General features: G+C 44.0%; 2 long non-coding RNA genes across 9 annotated transcripts in view; one reads left to right on the top strand and one right to left on the bottom strand.

The window, feature by feature from the left end:
• Positions 1-3734, top strand: part of LOC135097841 (uncharacterized) — a 14143-nt gene extending 10409 nt beyond the window's left edge. Inside the window, exons 7-10 of the long non-coding RNA XR_010266208.1 lie at positions 119-241; positions 767-1002; positions 1109-1201; positions 3407-3734. This is a non-coding gene — a long non-coding RNA (uncharacterized LOC135097841). The remainder of the gene's footprint in view (positions 1-118; positions 242-766; positions 1003-1108; positions 1202-3406) is intronic.
• LOC135097840 (uncharacterized) overlaps positions 2704-14793 on the bottom strand; it is a 91548-nt gene continuing 79458 nt past the window's right edge. For 4 of the 8 annotated variants that reach the window (XR_010266204.1, XR_010266206.1, XR_010266207.1 and 1 more), the window contains 2 exons: positions 4002-4221; positions 2704-3543 (listed from right to left, as the gene is read on the bottom strand). This is a non-coding gene — a long non-coding RNA (uncharacterized LOC135097840). Of the gene's footprint in view, positions 3544-4001; positions 4222-6287; positions 6308-6915; positions 7147-14793 lie in introns of those variants that run through there. The other 4 variants (XR_010266200.1, XR_010266201.1, XR_010266203.1 and 1 more) reach the window with 3 other exon arrangements.

Raw genomic sequence — 14793 nt, 5'->3', positions numbered from 1 at the left:
GTGTGTGTGTGTGTGTGTGTGTGTGTGTGTGTTTGTTTGTTTGTTTGTTTGTTTGTTTATTCAGCTTTATTTTATTGAACTACTACTACTACTACTACTACTACTACTACTACTGCAGGCTGGGCAGTAGTGTTGGGCAACTTGGAAGACGTTGTGGCAGCCTTCAGAGCAAGACATGATGCATTCCAGCAAAACTTTGTAATCTCAGTGGCCGGGAGGAGAAGGTCACCCTGCTTTACTTGTAAGTGTGTGTGTGTGTGTGTGTGTGTGTCAAGGTTGGAGGAGAGGTGGAGGGAACATGGAGGAAGGTCTGCGAGGGAGGAGAAGCCTGCAGATAACTTGTGGGAGATATGGAGGAGAGAAGAGAGGTTGGTGGAGGGAAAAATGTGTGGTTGTCATGTCAGACTAACAAAAGCACTATTTTAATCATGAAGCAAGTGTTGCAGGATAGTCAGGATTGGAGGAAAGATGGAGGGAGCATGGAGGAAGGTCTGTGAAGGAGGAGAAGCCTGGAGATAACTTGTGGAGGGAGATATGGAGGAAAGAAGAGAGGGAGGTGGAGAGAATGTCTTGCATATTTTTTTTATTATTTACAAGTCTCTCCTACAGTTGTGTGTGACTCTTTACTCTTCCTGGCAACTCACCAATGGGGAGAGGAGGAGGAGGAGGAGGAGAGAGGAGGAAAGAGATAGAAAAATGGTTGGAGTGTGTGTGTGTGTGTGTGTGTCACTACTACTACTACTACTACTACTACTACTACTTACAGTTTTGAAGAGGACCTGAAGCTACTGGCAAGGATTCCAGTCTTCCCTGAACTCTTGGGGAAGACACAAGAGGAAGAGGAGGTAGCTGAGAAGAAGAGGACAAGCACAGCACAGAAGAAAGAGGAGGAGGAAGAGAAGAAAGAGGAGGAGGAGGAGAAGGAAGAAGAGGAAGAGCATGAGAAGGAGAAGAGGGCAGGAGGAGTTGGAAAAGGAGGAGGAGAAGGAGGAAAAAGAGAAAGTAAGTTGTTTTTGTTGTTGTTGCAAATAAAAATTGTTGACTCTCTCTCTCTCTCTCTCTCTCTCTCTCTCTCTCTCTCTCTCTGTCTGTCTGTCTGTCTGACTAGTGAGTTAAGTGTCACTGCTGGACTGGATCAGCGCCAAGGACAGCCAAAGTGATGTCAGACTTTGCCCAACTCTGCTGCAGAGGACTGGCCCAGGTGTGTGTGTGTGTGTGTGTGTGTGTGTGTGTGTGCACCAGAGTGTCAGGTATTCACACCCAATTCTTGCTGCATAATTGTGTTTCTGCAGGATTGAATCAAGTTTGTAATCTTGCATTGTTTAACAAGTTGAGTTCTCAAATTTTTTTTTAATCTGGCTCCCCCTCCCCCTGTGTTAGAATATTGCATGTTTCCAAGGCCACAGGGACACTTAGACGGGTTCTGAAGTGTTTCCTGTCACTAATGCAGAAATGTTGTTAATCTGTCACTGCAACTGTAAAAACACCCTTGAAAACCCGCGTCACTTCAACTAAAGCCTTATAAAAGAATGTTTCTCCTGTCAGTACTGCAGAAATGTTGTTAATGTGTCACTGCAGCTGTAAAAACACCCTTGAAAACCCGAGTCACTTCAACTAAAGCCTTTTAAAAGAATGTTGCTCCTGTCAGTACTGCAGAAATGTTGTTAATGTGTCACTGCAACTGTAAAAACACCCTTGAAAACCCGAGTCACTTCAACTAAAACCTTTTAAAAGAATGTTTCTCCTGTCAGTACTGCAGAAATGTTGTTAATCTGTCACTGCAACTGTAAAAACACCCTTGAAAACCTGCGTCACTTCAACTAAAGCCTTATAAAAGAATGTCTCTCCTGTCAGTATTGCAGAAATGTTGTTAATCTGTCACTGCAACTGTAAAAACACCCTTGAAAACCCGAGTCACTTCAACTAAAGCCTTTTAAAAGAATGTTTCTCCTGTCAGTACTGCAGAAATGTTGTTAATCTGTCACTGCAACTGTAAAAACACCCTTGGAAACCTGCATCACTTCAACTACAGCCTTTTAAAAGTTTCTCCTGTCAGTAATGCAAAAATGTTAATATGTCACTGCAACTGTAAAAACACTCTTGAAAACCCACGTCACTTTAACTAGAGCCTTTTAAAATAATGTTTCTCCTGTCAGTAATGCAGAAATGTTGTTAATCTGTCACTGCAACTGTAAAAACTCCCTTGAAAACCTGCATCATTTCAGCTACAGCCTTTTAAGAGTTTCTCCTGTGAGTAATGCAGAAATGTTGATCTGTCACTGTAACCGTAAAAACACCCTTGAAAACCCACATCACTTCAACTCCAGCCTTTTAAAAGAATGTTTCTCCTGTCGGTAATGCAGAAATGTTGCTAATCTGTCACTACAACTGTAAAAACACCCTTGGAAACCCACTTGACTTGAACTAAACACACACACACACACACACAAACACACAGCACTAGTACTGCTGTTGCCACACAGATCAGTGAGGGGCTGCTAGAACAAGTGGGGCAAGAGGTCAGTGCTGTGCTTCATGAGGCAGACCAGCCACAGATGAATGCTTGACTCACCATACTCATCATCAACCTGTGTCCTGTACTTTGTGTATAATATCTTTGAGTCTTGAATCTAATACACTCCTCACTGTTCTCTTGTACATGTTGAGCCTCACTACATTCACGCAGGTCGGAACAAAATTAAGTTTGTCCATTTTGTGTGTCCATTCTTTATTGTGGCCATTGTACAAGATGCAGCGTGTGTGTGTGTGTGTGTGTGTGTGTGTGTGTGTGTGAGGGGGTCACTTATTGGTGAGGGGCTGTGGGGAGTCACTGTGGGTTTGTAAACATACTGTGGGGGGACATACTGTGGCGCTGTGGCCTGAGGTGAGGAGAGAGAGAGAGAGAGAGAGAGAGAGAGAGAGAGAGAGAGAGAGAGAGAGAGAGAGGGGGGGGGGGGCAGCATCAGTGAAACTAAGATGTTGTTGATTGTTGATGATGCAGGGGAGAGGTGTTGTTGTTATTCAGTGTTCTTCATTGCATGAGATGTTGTTGTTGTTGTTGTTGTTATTGATTGGCAACCAAGCCTGGCTGGCGTGGGCCTTGTCATGTGGCCCACAGGTAATTCTTAGTGGTCAGTCTATCGGTGAGTACAGCTGAGCGCTGCCTGATTGCACGAGAGGTATTGTTCATAGTTGTTCATTGTAGGTGAGGGAAGACACAGTATGTTGAGGGAAGGCAGCAGCTGTGGAGGAGTGAACAGCTGCACCACTGACAGCAGCAGCAGCAGCAGAGCCCCACCACTGCTGAATACTTCTACTACCACTACTAACTACTGCTGATGTTTTTCTCCTTCTCCCAGCACAGCAGCAGACTCGGGTACTGTTACAGCTCTGCTCCCTCCTACAGGACACGTTCCCATCACCTTCACGTCCTGGACACGTGCACAAACTTGTGCCTGGGCAGTCTCACTGCAGCAACTGCCAGTGCTGTGGCTGGGTGGCAGGAGGGAGGGACAAGCTGGCCACCCTCTCTGTCACCACCTGCTGGGGAAAGACCACCATTATCATCACCTTTGTTTTCCTTTTTTTGTTTTCTTTCACAATTTACAAGGAATATTAACAGTTTGTTTTGTTAGTGTTGTGTTTGTTATTAAATGATGTGTTGTTGTTGTTTATGTGTTAGTTGTTGTTGTGTTTTGTATGTGTGACTGATGAATAAAGGCAGTCCACACTTACAGGTGTCTGTTTGCACCTCAACTCTACACAACAATAATGGGCTGGATAGATGTATTATTATTATTATTATTATTATTATTATTATTATTATTATTATTATTATTATTATTATTATTATTAGTGTATAATTACCAGTATATTTCAACAAATGCTGGAACTACTACTACTACTACTACTATACTACTAAAAATATATAATCCTGGAGCTCTACTAGCATTTTTACTACTATACTGAACATTGCTATCAATTCTACCACCACTCCTCACCTTGCTCATCCTGTCCCTGCACCCTGGCCAGCTGCTGGAGGAGGAGGAGGCCCCGGTGACACTGGGTGAGGTAGAAGGTGGATGCCATTTCCTCCTCCTGCTGCTGCTGCTGCTGCTGCTGCTGCTGCTGCTGTAGCTGTTGCAGCTGGTGCTGTGTGGCTCTGGGGGTCCCTCACAGACAATGTGGCACTCACCACACACAGCCCACCAATTATCTCCTCTGCAATAGTGATGAGAGGTTACAATTAAAGTAGGTTACCACTTAAAAGGCTTAGACACACTTAGAAATACTAAAAAAAAAAGTAAATAAATAATACAAAGAAAGGTTAGGTTGGGTTGTGTTAACACTCAAAATGGCAACAAAAATAGTTTGATTGGATTTGGGAAGAGGAAGAAAAAGAACAACAGGCAAATATAAAATGAGAGAGAGAGAGAAAAGTAGGTGAGTAAAATAGCAGGTGTAACAATAATGAAGTGCCTCCCTCCTTGACTTGGGACAGTGAAGGTGGTAACAGGCCCTGCCACCATCTCAAACCACCACCTTTCATCACCACTTGTTACTTTCAAGCCACCAGCGCATACGCATTACCTTCATTCCCTATTAAGTTGAACACCTAAATATTACTAATGCCACCACCACCTCCACCACCACACATCAGTCAATTAATGAATAAAACCAATACTTCCCGTTCTTGTAGTTTTCATATGTAATGAAACAATGGAGGCAGGAATCACGTCGGCAGACAGACACAGATTGCTCTCTCCACCAGTCCCCCATCAACAGATTGACTGACTGAAAGACAGACTGACAGACACACAGGCTGCTCTCTCCACCAGTCCCCCATCAACAGATTGACTGACTGAAAGACAGACAGACAGACACACAGGCTGCTCCCTCCACCAGTCCCCCATCAACAGATTGACTGACTGAAAGACAGACAGACAGACAGACACAGATTGCTCTCTCCACCAGTCCCCCATCAACAGATTGACTGACTGAAAGACAGACAGACAGACACAGGCTGCTCTCTCCACCAGTCCCCCATCAACAGATTGACTGACTGAAAGACAGACTGACAGACACACAGGCTGCTCTCTCCACCAGTCCCCCATCAACAGATTGACTGACTGAAAGACAGACAGACAGACACACAGGCTGCTCCCTCCACCAGTCCCCCATCAACAGATTGACTGACTGAAAGACAGACAGACAGACACAGATTGCTCTCTCCACCAGTCCCCCATCAACAGATTGACTGACTGAAAGACAGACAGACAGACACAGGCTGCTCTCTCCACCAGTCCTCCATCAACAGATTGACTGACTGAAAGACAGACAGACAGACACAGGCTGCTGTCTCCACCAGTCCCCCATCAACAGATTGACTGACTGAAAGACAGACAGACAGACACAGGCTGCTGTCTCCACCAGTCCCCCATCAACAGATTGACTGACTGAAAGACAGACAGACAGACACAGGCTGCTGTCTCCACCAGTCCCCCATCAACAGATTGACTGACTGACTGACTGAAAGACAGACAGACAGACACAGGCTGCTGTCTCCACCAGTCCCCCATCAACAGATTGACTGACTGACTGACTGAGAGACAGACAGACAGACACAGATTGCTCTCTCCACCAGTCCCCCATCAACAGATTGACTGACTGAAAGACAGACAGACAGACACAAATTGCTCTCTCCACCAGTCCCCCATCAACAGATTGACTGACTGAAAGACAGACAGACAGACACAGGCTGCTCTCTCCACCAGTCCCCCATCAACAGATTGACTGACTGAAAGACAGACAGACAGACACAGGCTGCTCTCTCCACCAGTCCTCCATCAACAGACTGACTGTTTGATTGATTGAAAGACGGACAGACAGACAGCCTGCTCGTATTTATTTGCTCAACTTCTCAATTTACTTAACTACAATCTCAGTCATCTAATTTTCATTATCAAAGAGTCAATAACGTTAAAATTTAGCCTCATTTACTAATATTATTACTCTCTCTCTCTCTCTCTCTCTCTCTCTCTCTCTCTCTCTCTCTCTCTCTCTCTCTCTCTCTCTCTCTCTCGCTGATGTCACATCACACAGGTCATTATATAGATGGAGTTGCTTAAATATACACTCATTTCCCAATAGAATTAATTTTGTATTGTAAGTTTACATGAATAGTGCAATAATAGTAATGAAAAGCACAGATTTCTGCCTTTCATTACGTGGAGCTTCGATCTCAAGTAAAAACCATTATATATTAAATCAGATAAGGTAACAGCCACCTGGAACACGAGGAGCAGGGGAGAGCAGGCGAGGAAGAGTGGGGAGAGGCTGGCGGCCAGGGGAGGAAGGGAGCGGGATGTGAGGGGAGGGGAGGGGAGAGAAGGAAGGTCTGAAACAGGGAGGTGAAACAAGTGAACGAGTGACAACAGTTTGCTAGTTACAGGAGTATACACGCACGCGCACACACACACACACACACACACGAACATCTCCCTATAAACCTTGACAACCGTAGCATCACTACCACCACCACCACCACCCCAGCCCTCAACCGCACCCAGCAACCACAACACCGTTAAGTCCGATATCCCTACCACTATTACACAACCACCACCATCCCCAACAATCACAACCACCTTCACTACAAGCCAGTCACTTTCACCATCACTACCAACACTCTTCCACCAACATTCCACCCCCCCCCACCGCAACTACCACCACCATCACCCTAGTTAGGCAACCATTTCCATCCTCTACAACCACACACACACCAAACACCACCACAACCACCACCTTGACCCAGTCACGTCTGCCATAGCCACCTCCACCTCCCCCTTCCACCATCCTACTCTCCACATCTCTCTTCCACTATCCACTCCTCCCTATCTACCACCAGGCCATACTCACATCCACCTCTCCCTTCACACCGCACTCCACCACAACACGCCCGCTGAGAAAAGATGCAACACCACCTCACCGCTGTAACACAACCGGAGACCCATCACATCACGTCAGCGGGCGCAGGGCGAATGGCTGAGGAGACGGCGAGAGAGTATCACGTGACTTGAATACTTGGTGCTGATTGGTCGAGGCTGTGCTGAGGTAATTGTCACTCAGAACAGAGCCGCACTCATAATACTGCTTGTAATGATAAAAAAGAAAAAAAAAAGAATCACGGTTATATTAGCAGTAGAAGACACCAATACACCGTGAGGCAAGAAGTAAGAACAAATGAAAGATACATCAGTTTTATGAAGAGTAAGAAAGAAAACGGAAAAATAGAACGCTCTGATTGGCTGACGGGAAGCAGGCCATCACTACAGCTTTCGTATTTATTGAGGCTTATATAGACTTTAAGTAGCGACTTGAGACTAATGAAATAACGTAGTACATGTAGTGAGGATGTTTTCACCAATGAGAGACAGGCTAATGCTACAAAAAAATAAAAGAAAGATACATTAGAGTTATTGAGGCTTATATAGACTTTAAGTAGCGACTTGAGACTAATAAAATAACGTAGTACATGTAGTGAGGATGTTTTACAGAGGAAATAATGAAAACCATAGTTGAAGAAACAAACAAATTATACAGTTTTACGATTGCTTGCAGAGTACTTTTACCCAACTCTCGCTTCCTAGACTGGCATCCAACAACTGTAAAGGAAATTAATTCTTGCCTGGCACTTATTATGCTGATGGGGCTGAATCTTAAAGAAAACTATAAGCTTTACTGGTCGACTGATCCACTTCATCACGTGCCAGTTTTCAGTAAAGTGATGTCAGTAAACAGATTCACTGCCTTCCTGCAGTCCCTACATTTCCATGGCAACACAAAACCCACTGATGATGATAGAATGAGAAAGATATATTTGCAACCGCTTCAAATCAACATTCAGGCCATTTCAGAAGTTGGTTATTGATGAAAGTCAGGTACTCTGGCGGAGTCATTTGTATTTTCGCCAGTACATCCGAACGAAGCGTCATAGATTTGGCTTGAAATTATATGTTCTCTGTGATTGTGAAACTGGCTTCATATTAGACATGATTCTGTACTTAGGAGCTGGAACAGACATAAACCTAACGCAGGGACTGGGCAAGTCAGGGAGTGTTGTAAGCACTATGCTTGAGCCTTATTTGGGTAAGGGACACATTTTATATGTTGACGACTGGTACACCAGCCCTTCTCTTTTTCATTTCTACACGAAAATATGACAGGGGCCTGCGGAACAGTGAAAGCAAATAGGAAGTTTATGCCTAAATATCCCCCTAAACTCGTGAAAGGAGAAGTCATCCACAAACAAGCAAATAATATTCTCTCACTGAAGTGGAAAGACAAGAGAGAAGTTCATTTGCTTACCACTGTTCATGAGCCAAAAATGGAGCGGAGTGAAGACACTGAGCGCTGCACGGGTATACCTTCATCTGCAAGCCTCAAGGTGTGATTCATTACAACCTAAACATGAGGTTGGTTGATAAAAGTGACAGTATGATGTCGACAGTGGAATGCAAAAGCAAACAATGAAATGGTACAAAAAACTGTTTTTCCATCTTGTTGACTGTGCCACTCTCACGCACACATCCTGTACCAGAGCAGCACAGGGAAGAAGAGAACACTGTATAATTTCACCACAGAGGTTGTGAGACAGCTTCTCGAACAGTACTCTGAGCCACGAAATGGGGTAGGAAGGCGTGGGGCCGCAAATGGTGATGACCCTACACGCCTCACAGGACGTCAATTTCCAAAGACCATCCCTGCCACGCCGTGTGAGAAAAAAAAGCAGAAGCCTTGTCACGTGTGTCGCACATCAACACAGCGCCCCAAAGCACGGAAAGACACGCGATACATGTGTGTGGAATGTAATATTGCTGCTCTCTGCCTAGAACCGTGCTTTGAGCAGTGTCATACCCCAAAGTAATGCTAAATGTGTCACATAATCATGTACACAGTGTATGCAACAAATGGAGAAAAATAGGCACAGGAAATAAGTAAGCAGTAGCAAAAAAAAAAAAAAAAAAATCAGGACAAAAGTTTATAAGGGATATACTTGTAAATGATTGAATAAAGTAAACTCCAATCCCTCCTCAGGATCCCTCTTAGCGAAGGTGCCTCTGGCGTTTTGCCTCTGTTGGTGGGGGGACCTGAGGAGGCATTTTACTGATTTTTCTTGAAATGACTACTGCCTCCGTGTCAGAGACCCGTCTTTGTGTGCAGAGCGCATAACAGAGGTGATAGTGTCTGGCATGGAGGCGTATATTCCTCACTCTTTTTCTCGACCTAAACCTTCCAAACCTTGGTTTAACACAGCTTGTTCTGGTGCTGTACATGACAGAGAGGTGACCCACAAAAGGTACTTAAACCTTCCATCACCAGAATCTCATGTATTTTATATATCTGCCTGGAACCATGCCAAGTCTGTTCTCCAACTAGCCAAAAACTCCTTCATCAACAGAAAATGTCAAAACCTTTCAAGATCTAGCTCCCCTCGTGACTTCTGGCATCTAGCCAAAAATATCTCCAATAACTTTGCTTCTTCTTCTTTCCTTCCTTTATTTCAACCAGATGGCACCACTGTTATCACATCTATCTCTAAAGCTGAACTCTTCGCTCAAACCTTTGCTAAAAACTCTCCCTTGGACGATTCTGACTACTTCATGCTACCTATTAAATTTCTTCGCAATGATGTTTGCCCTTGCAGGCCTAAACCCTCGGAAGGCTTATGGACCTGATGGGGTCCCTCCTGTTGTTCTCCGAAACTGTGCCTCCGTGCTTGCACCTTGCCTAGTCAAACTACTGTATACAATTAAAATTTAAGGGAAGCTCGCTACGCCACCACCAACACAAGGTGCTCAGTTGTCTGTGTCTGTGTCAACGTTCTCAAACATAACGTAACTCTCTGGAGAAGCTTTATTGGTCCCTTTGACATGGGAGAGAGAGAGAGAGAGAGAGAGAGAGAGAGAGAGAGAGAGAGAGAGAGAGAGAGAGAGAGAGTACTACGCCTTGACATAGAGCGCCAATCAAAGAAGGGGGCAATTTGGAGGCCGAGTTTAAGTAGGGATTGATAGTTTTCTATAGGGTAACGTTTCCTTCTGGTGCCTCGATCGCCTCTCAGCAGACTCTCCCTTTTTTGTCGCTTTTTCCGCCCCCTCCTCTACATCCCCGTTAATTTCCTTTAGTCCCAGGCTGCCTTCACGCAGGATGCTCATGGCCTTCTTCCTTTAGCGGCGGTGTTCAGTGTTCACTGTGGTCACGTGCGTCAGGAATTACATACGTGAAGCAGTAGACCTTGACTTGAGCAGCCACCACCCGCCATGATGTTGGTGGGAGGGGCGGGGCGCCTTTCCCACACTCGCCCCGCACCCGCCTTGCTGCCAATCAGCCCTTTGTCTTTCCCAGCCGTTGGCGGCGCCGCACGCCAGTCAGGGAGGAGCCTCGGCCAGGCTGGCCTATCACGTGGCGGCGGGCTTCCCTGCTCACGCTGTCACCCAATGGAGGAGCGAAGAGAGGCAGCTGGAGGAGGAGGAGGAGGAGGGTGATGTGTTGCTACAAGCTCATGTTGCTTCTGACAATAAATTTGGTATTGCGTGTGTCAGAATTCACACAGGCCTGAATTATTGCTTCACAAGGTCTGAAGGGGCGCGGAACTCGTGAAATATGGCGATGAAAAACTGCAACACATCACAGCTGACGCACGCACGCGGAACAGTTCTTGAGTGCGGCGGAATGAGGGAAGCAACAAAACGCTATACAAGTACAAGCATGGACAAAAGTCGAGTAACATTCTGTATTGACTTTCACTGCATCGAACATTTTGACATTTCTCTCAGTCTTTAAGTCCTCTGACCCGCAGACACTCTGTTCTCTGTTCCGTAAGGAGGCTGTCAGCAGACCACACTTCAAATTGAGGAAAAGTTAAACACAATGGAAATGAGTGCAAAATGTTACACTTTTGACCACGCCTGTACTTGGTAGAGGGTCTGTGTCAAGGCATGTACAGCTACTGACACACTAAATTAAAAGATTACGCACCGGGCAAGGTTGTGAGTCCTCTGAACAAGGCGCCAAAAGTGTACAGTGGTTAACGTGAATGCGAGAGCTGTTGGTTAGAGAAATTTATGGGTAGGAATGCGAGGAAGATATAGACAAACATGTTTTATACAGAGACAGTCACTTACAAGTCTACAGGCAGGCTTCGTGCAGTTTCCTATATAGTCTTATGCAGTAGAATGAGTACTGGTGGTTGGTGAGGTCTGATTGTGTGTGGAGGCATTTGGGCAGACTGAAGCCATCAAGTATTTGGTGGCACTGATTGGGAAGGGACGGAAGGGTTCGAGGGAAGGTGAAAGGGTAGCAGAGAGAAGAAAAACAGAAGGGAAAGGCAGTTACTGTTTTATGGCATCATGCAAGGCTGAAAACATTGTGTGCGGGAAGACATTTGAAGAGAAGTATAGTTTTACAGTAACATTTGTATATTTGCTGTGTTTGAAAAATTCCAGTTTGATGGTAATAGGACTAGCGTGTTCAGTTCACACCCATCACCCGATTCCAAGAGATGACGGGCTCGAATCCCAGGCAGAGAGGAGATAGATTATGTTTACCTGCTGTCACGCCGCAGTCTGTGTTCACCTGGGAAGAAACTCGTCATGCAAACAGTGAAGCCGCAAATATATGCTACAGTCTCTCTTTCTGTTATCTCTAATACATATACTGTTCTCATCACTTTTTTTTAATCTCACTTAACTTGACTCTATTTTCCTTGATGACATCGTTTCTTGTATTCCCTTTACTGTTACATTTAATTTACCTATTATTATTATTATTATTATTATTATTATTATTATTATTATTATTATTATTATTATTATTATTATTATTATCATTATTAATATTACTATTATTAATATATTTTTTGACGTCCGGGTCTCCTGCTCTATTAGGGGCAAGACGGTGCCTGCTAAAGAAGGAGTCTGGTTTTCGCACAAACATATTATAACAATAACAAAAACAACAGCTTCCACAACAGCGTGCTAAAAGTAGTGGAGATAAGACACTGATACCCTGACTTAGATAGTGTTCCTTGCACATGCGCCTCTCTTCCCTCACGGCTTCCCTGTCATTACGCCCTCTACCCTCCTCCCGCTGTACCATTAATCATCCCGTGTTGGTATTACATAGATAACGCTCCGCCGAATTTGCTACCTGTATAGATATAACCCTACTTAAGACTCCCGCCACGTTACCATGCTGACTCCCTCCCTCATACGTGGCTACCCATCGCGTGATGCTCCGCGTCTTATCATCTACTTATCTATTTTTATAAAGTGTGATAATGTGTGCACAGGTTTACACGAGACACTCTTGTTTTCCAGTCATTCTTGGACCTGACCTAGCCTAATCTAATCTATCCTAGCCAAACTAAACTAAAGAAAACAAAAGAAAACCAAATCTAACCTAACCTAACTTGACCGACTCAAACCCAAACCAACCTAACCTAGTCTCACTCAACTTGACCAAACCTAACCAAACCTGACCAATACGAAACCTAATCTAACTTAATCTAACTTGACCAAACCAACCAAACTCAACCGAACACAACGAAACCTAACCTGAGAGAACTTAATGTACCCCAACCCTACCTAAGCCTAGCCAAGTCAAACTAAACCACACACACACACACACACACACACACACACACACTGTTCATTAGCGTAAGGAATAGGCCCATACATAAATGATACGGGCTGAACTATACGGTATGACATATTAAAGAGAGAGAGAGAGAGAGAGAGAGAGAGAGAGAGAGAGAGAGAGAGAGAGAGAGAGAGAGAGAGAGAGAGAGAGAGAGAGAGAGAGAGAGAGAGAGAGAGAGAGAGAGAGAGAGAGAGAGAGAGAGAGAGAGAGAGAGAGAATATACCTAAACTCTAAACAAGAAAGATAAAGAACAGTTTATCGAAATACAAGACACTTTTTGTAAGGAGCGTGGTGAGAAGAGGAGAGTCCATGACGACAGTAAGATACATTATACTGATCACAAGGACTCCGAGGGTCAAGGCCAGAGAGACCAGGCAGAATATTACCAGGAATAGTGGCAGCTTTCTGAAACACTTCGTTGTCTCAGCAGGACTTGCCGAGAGAAAAGCCACGCTGCCCACAAGGCTTCCGAGGGTCAAGGCCAGAGAGAGCGGGTAAAACAACACCAAAAAAAGTGACCGCGTTCTGAATCACTTTGTTCTCTCATGGCGGCGATCACTGGCCACGGAAACTTAGTCGAATTCTCATGGGTATTTTTTTCATTGACAATACAGACTGCTTGTTGAAAGATCACTTGAATCATGAAAACATCCTTGAAGTCCACAACAGTTTTCATTAGACTCTGTGAAAATTAATCGTAGTGGAGTACAGAGGTGTTTAAGAACGCTGCTCCAGGAATATATTTAATGAAAGAGTAAGGATGTATTGAATAAAAATTAAGAAAACTAGAATTGTCCTATGTTTAATTTCTCAAAGATCTGATAGGCAAGTTTAAAGTTATCAGACAAGGAGTGAATGAAAAGTGTAATCTAGTAGGGAGAAAATACTAAGAGATGTAAACTTTCCCAGCCATGTGAAAAAGAGAGAGTAAAGAAACAAATTAATGAAAAAGAAAAAAAAAAACTGTTGTAGATGTCGTTGGTTTGGCGTCACACATCACAAAGGAATTATTGACAAGATTTCCATTACTGGCTGGTGGTAAATACTGTGACAGTCGATGACGTGTATTCTGACCAACAGAGAGTGTGTCCTAATGCTTTCCACTTCAGAAATTAAATTGTCAGTGGAGACGTAGAGACAAATTCCCTTGGTTATAATTTTTTTTTTTCTAGATGTGGAGGTGGACACTAAAATAATACAGTCAGTAGAAGAGAAGAGAGAAATTGATTGGGTTAGTCTCTTTTCGCCGCTCTTAGTAAGGATGGTGGTAGACAATGAAATTAAATAGTCAGTAGAGCTATAAAGAGAAACTGCGTTGGTTAACATTTTTACTGCTGCTAGAAGTGGTGGTGGTGGTGGACAGTGAAATCCATTACGAGAGACTGGTAATAATGTGGTTATAGTTACATTCGAGCTGCGGGCATCACCACCTGTGTTTATAGTGATATTCAGTGATACTCGTAATATAATGTGATGCACTACGAAAGTCTGTGGCTGTAGTAAGGAGCCCATAGAGGGAATCCGTAAGTAAAAACGGAAACAATATAAATAAATACCTTATTCCTTTAATTTTGTACTGACTTATGTGTTAGGTTCATTTTAGCAAAGGAAACACTGATGATTACCATGAAGCAAACCTGAAATAAGATATACCATACAATTTCATGCATCAAGCTAAGAAAGACGTGCAATACACACAAACGAGCAGTTACTACAAACAATTAACACACACAGTGCTGCAAAATTCATAATTCCCAGTAACGTGAACGCGAGCCAGCAAGTAACAGTGTCGTGGACAAAGACAACCGATACATGGGAAAGAAGAGAGACAACTACCAACTTTACCAAGAAAAATACCACAATATGTGGACAAAAAAAATATATATAAGAATTTCTGTCGCCATCCTATGACAACTCTCACAGAAAAAAAAAGGAAAAAAAAAAGACAAAAAAGGTGAGGCTTAGAAGCATATTTCTAGTAATTGGTGTTGCAGCCTCTCTCTCTCTCTCTCTCTCTCTCTCTCTCTCTCTCTCTCTCTCTCTCTCTCTCTCTCTCTCTCTCTCTCTCTCTCTCTCTCTCTCTCTCTCCTTCCCCAC

This window comes from Scylla paramamosain, unplaced genomic scaffold, assembly GCF_035594125.1.
Source record: "Scylla paramamosain isolate STU-SP2022 unplaced genomic scaffold, ASM3559412v1 Contig33, whole genome shotgun sequence".
Classification (NCBI taxonomy): domain Eukaryota; kingdom Metazoa; phylum Arthropoda; class Malacostraca; order Decapoda; family Portunidae; genus Scylla; species Scylla paramamosain.
Note: the sequence above shows the minus strand (reverse complement) of the source record. Positions and strands in the feature narration are given on the sequence as shown.